Here is a 5,513-nt window from a genome sequence, read left to right on the forward strand (position 1 = left end):
AAAAATAAAAAAAACATAAGAATAAAAAAAAGCATACATACTATATTTTTCCCCTGATGACAGAAGAACAAGAATGTTTCACATTCAAGATGGCGGTTCGATCTTGTCATTCATTAATTGGAACAAAAATCGTCTGCGCTTAGATCTAGTTGCCAGTCTTCAATTTTCCCCTCACGAAACTTTTATTACTTTTTATTCTTAGTAACAGAGCTGTCTAACTGTCAAGCTCATTTAAAAATTACAAATTATGTCTTTAAATTATTATTTTTTCTTTTGCTATATTTTAAGAAGCAGTGAATGAGGCTTTGATATTATTTTATTTTCTGATAGACAAAATATTTTAAAGGAAATCAAATGAACATGACCACGACGAATTCATCTTGGAAGAATTCAATGGAAGATTTAAAAGATTAAGTAACAATCCGTTATTGCTATTAATTTAGCTGTTACATTATACATAAGTTTTAATTTAAAAGAAAATCAAAAGTTGACTCTGTAAATCTTGAACTATTCTTAACACATCATTATGTCACGCTTTATGGTTTTTACGGGAATTTTCTTAAAGACATTCAGTGCAACTTAGTTTCTACGTTCTCCGAATTTTTCAAAAAGAAATACATCTATACAAATATATCTATATAATTAACTTATACAAAAATAAAATGTTGCTGAAAACCTGATTAAAATTGTACATTAAACAATAATACGAGGATATTAAAATATATTACCGCAGTCGGTAGGATTCGAACCTACGCGGGAAGATCCCAATGGATTTCTAGTCCATCGCCTTAACCACTCGGCCACGACTGCTCGCAAATTAGCTTCATAGATAATTATTATAAGCTTTTAAATTTAAATAAATAAAAATTACAATATAAATAGTAATAAGTTATTTCTATTTTGCATAACCATTGCAGAATTTTAAATAAAACTTAAAAAAGTAAGATTCAACAAAATAACTAATTTTGTTTTGCTGTTAAAAAAATCCTTACTGCATTTTTGATTTATTGTTTAATTAATTTATTTTTCATAGTTACTCTGCGACAGGGACCCCAATTCCCCCCCCCCTTGTTTTCCAGGATTTTCGCGGAGTTTTCAGAGTCTTATTCTAGCCATGGTACGCGAACGCGAGCTTAAAATTAGAAAACATCAATGCCTTATACTATTTTATTTTTATTCCGGAACCTTTAAGAAATTATGCAGATTGATTATGCTGGTTAATGTTGCATAAAATTATTGAAATCTAGCCATTAAAGAAAGTGGTGCGTCATTTTATAACACTAACTTTTTATTCTTTAAATTTGAACAATGCAGTAAAATAAAATCAAGCTCTTTGCGGTCTTATGGATTGGATTTGAAATTACAAGGCTACAGACTTAAACATTGTAAGTCGTAGAACTCTTTAAAATATCTGTTGAGTCAGTTTTATAATTTAATATCTGTGATAAACTCAAAAAGTGCAATGATTACGATTGTATTGGTGACAGCTATGAAAGGCTTCGTAACAAAACAGATTTCGCCTTGAAAATATAAGTGCTTTCTTTCAATCCGGAATTCAAAATCTTACTCGCTTCTGTAAAATTTTTAAAAAAAATATCCGTTGAGCCAGTTTCAAAATTAATTGCTTCCGATAAACAAAGAAAGTGCAATGGTTACAACTGTAATGGTGACATCAATAATTTTGAAACACCAGATTTCTCTCCGAAAATATAGATAAATGCTTTCAACCGCGAACGCTCTATCTTGAAATTTTGTTCGAATTTTATGTTTATTGGATATGTAATTACTTTTTATGTTCCTTCTATTTGCTAATACATTCAGCGCTATGACCCATATTTAGAGTTCACATTTTCAAGCAGAATTTTCATAGTTCTGTGTTTTCACCTCAAAAATACTATTTTTCTTCCTTATTATTTCAAGTCGTAAATTATGTTTTATTGCCGCGGTATCAGCGGCTCCAGCAATAAATATGGGAATAAATTTTATTACTATTGATTAGGAAATGAGTGCCCGGAAATCACACGTGTGGGTTTTTTTACGAAATCTACAGAATTATTCAACGAAATTGCCAATAAAATGTTTTTTTTTTCTTTCTTCTTTTTGTAGCTCTTCTAAAAAAAAAAAGAAATTGTATTGGGAAGATTAAGATTATATATTTCGTTATTTCAAACCAGCAATGTATTTAACTGAATAAAAACAAAAGTATAGAAATATTTTATTTAAACATGAAGTTTAATATAAAATTTAAAAAAAAAAAAAACACAAACACACAATATCGATTTGCGAAATCTGACGTATTGAATTCAATAAAGAAAGACCTAAATATATATATAACATATAATTTCTAAAAACTCACCGCTTTACCTTTCCAGTTTAATATTCTAGGACCAGAATTCCCACATAGAGATTTTCTAAACATTATTTGAAACACATTTTATGGAAGATTTTAAATGGCAAAACTGTCGGCACCATTGTAAAGATCATGCTTGAAGATTTTAGAAATAGTGTAAATTTTACCCGTGCGAAGCTTATAACGTCTAAAATGTGGAAAGGTCGTAAATAATTACTTTTTTTCAACACCACTATAATTAAAAAAAAGCGCATTATAATATAACATCACAATCCTTTATAGATAGCGTGACATAATCCTATAATGCCAAATGCTTCGCTTTCTGGAATAGTTTTAATATAGTGGTAGCAAATCAAATAGCAAAATTAGTTAAAGAAAAATAGATAAGCCTACTTTTTATTACAGTAACCATTAGATTGATGCTTACTTTCTTTACTTTATTTAAAAATAACTGGGCCAGCGGCCCCTATGCCATTCATCATGAAATTACAACAATTAGTTAAAAACATTTTGAATATTACCATGATTAGAGAAAATACAAGCTTGAACAGAGATATTTACAGTAATTGCCAGTCAGATTGATGCGTTAACGTTGCATTTTATCTATTTATAATTTTGATATTAAGTGGTGAAAATACATGACTAAAAGTAATTTGAATTTCGTTGCAACTAGAAAATACTATTTTACAAAGCGGAGCAAATTGGCAGCTCTGCATAATCAAAGTTCTTTTTTTTTTAATAAGTGCGTGCATTTAAATAAAACAAAAATGGCAACCTCGAAATTTGATGAAAAGGGGAAGGGGGGGAGGAATGTAGAGCGCGAGTTTATGGCGCTTTGCCATTATGAAGAAAAATCAAGTTATACATGAATAAAAGTAATAAATTTAGATACACTGAGAGTAAAAAACACTAACATACATGTATAGATTGAAAATATCTAAAAATAAGTACAGTATGAATATATAGCGAGACACAGGTCTGGTCTAGCTGGGCTCCTGAGGCCAAAAATGACCTTTTTCCCATTCATCCTGTAATGAGAACCTAAGCAAAAACAATAGACAGATGCAACAAATAATGGCACATGTTAAGGTAGCGAAAAAAGAATGGCAATTTGCCATGGTAAAAAGTAACAAATAATTGAGCGCCGCGTCAGCCATCGGTGGCTGACACTGGGCTTTCCATTTAGGCCGCGTCAGCCACCGGTGGCTGACACTGTTAATTACATTTAGACCGCGTCAACCACCGGTGGCTGACACTGAAATTATATTTAGACTGCGTCAACCACCGGTGGCTGACACTGAAATAACATTTAGACCGCGTCAACCACAGGTGGGTGACACTGAAATTGCATTTAGGCCGCGTCAACCACAGGTGGGTGACACTGAAATTACATTTTGACCGCAACAACCACCGGTGGCTGGCACTGAAATTGCATTTAGGCCGCGTCAACCACAGGTGGGTGACACTGAAATTACATTTAGACAGCGTCAGCCACCGGTGGCTGACACTGAAATTACATTTAGCCTACGTCAACCACCGGTGGCTGACACTGAAATTATATTTAGACCGCAACAACCACCGGTGGCTGACACTGAAATTGCATTTAGGCCGCGTCAACCACCGGTGGCTGACACTGAAATTACATTTAGACCGCAACAACCACCGGTGGCTGACACTGAAATTGCATTTAGGCCGCGTCAACCACCGGTGGCTGACCCTGACCTTTCACATAGGCCGCGAGAAACAGCTGGCTGACAGCGTATAACATGATATAGAACTATAAAATTTACTCTCTTTTATGGAATTGCTGAAAATTTATTCAAAATTTACTTAATTATTGCGATTCTTATTTTAATAAATTCAATTTAGCAGATTTTTATCCATCGCTATTTCTACATAATTCTTAGGCTTATATAATCCACCACTTTCGTCAGATATGTCATGATAAACCTTCTAAAAAAATAGCAAAATCCGCCTGATAATTGCAATTTTAGTTTGTAGTTATTGACCGTGACGTAATGGGCAAGCCATGTAAAATTAGCGTGGCGTTCAACGTGTTAAATATGTTTCAATTTTGATAATATTTTAAATTCTTTTAACATGGCCAGGTAGTTAAAATATCTTATTTCACCAAAAAATCTATTTAAGATGTAGTAATTCTCCTACCGTTTCTTTATATTTAAGAAGACACTGCTACGCCGTCCTGAGAGTGCCACAAATCCTAAAGTTAGAAAGTTTTTTTTTTTTTTCAAGATTTCTCTTCCTTTTTCCTCAATAATATTTGATTAGAACTATTACAATCCACATAAAAAAAAAGCAGAGGGTGAAGTTACAGGAGCTGATTTTGAATTAGATTTTCTTTATTTTTTCAAACAGAATAATTACACACGGCGATTTTTCCGAAAGCAGAAAAAGAGCAAAAATCTTCCCTAATTACAGATCTTATATTGCTCCAAGAACTGATGAATCCTCCTAAAAAGAAGAGACCATTTAAAAAAGAACTAGATATATTTTTAGTTGAGATTTCCTAGTGCATCCTGACCTTGGGGAACCCGGAGGCTCGGTAGAATAATTTCAGTAGCCAAATCGTTTATTCCCTGAGTTAATGGATAGTTTTGGCGACGAATATTTCAACTTGAAAACTGATATTAGTCAGGTATTCCATGTTAAAGGTACTGCCTATTTCTTGGTGGTACAATTTCTTGAAGAGTGAAGGATGGATCAGTGTCATTTGGGGCTCGAGGAAAAAGAATAGGGTTGATAAGACCAGTTTCAGATTATTACCACGAATTTTAAGGAGTTATTTTTTTTTACTGTTTTATTCCAAACAGACAGTAATCCGAATGATCAAAATCATTATTTTAAAGATGTTCCATTCCGATAACCTCGGAGTAGTGCTAAAATTTGTTTAAATAATAAATATTAGATGGATAAAATATGCATTTAAAAATATATTTAAATCATAATCAATACATATTCAAAGATATATGTGAGACAATGTGTGTAATAATTTATGGTGCAAAATAAAGTGAACAAAAGATTACCAGTTTTGGAATATTACCACGAATTTTGAAGAATAATTTTTGTAACGTTTTATTCCAAACAGTAGTCCGAATGATCAAAATCATTATTTTAAAGATGTTCCATTCTGATAACGTCAGAG

At 32.3% G+C, this 5,513-nt stretch overlaps 1 non-coding gene across 1 annotated transcript; it reads right to left on the reverse strand.

The window, feature by feature from the left end:
• Positions 1 to 728: 728 nt before the first annotated feature.
• TRNAS-AGA (transfer RNA serine (anticodon AGA)) lies at positions 729 to 810 on the reverse strand. Its single transcript has one exon. It is a non-coding gene; the product is annotated as a tRNA-Ser (tRNA).
• Between the last annotated feature and the right edge of the window lie 4,703 nt (positions 811 to 5,513).

Source organism: Parasteatoda tepidariorum, chromosome 9 (assembly GCF_982258835.1).
Source record: "Parasteatoda tepidariorum strain Cologne lab strain chromosome 9, Ptep-v5.0, whole genome shotgun sequence".
NCBI lineage: Eukaryota > Metazoa > Arthropoda > Arachnida > Araneae > Theridiidae > Parasteatoda > Parasteatoda tepidariorum.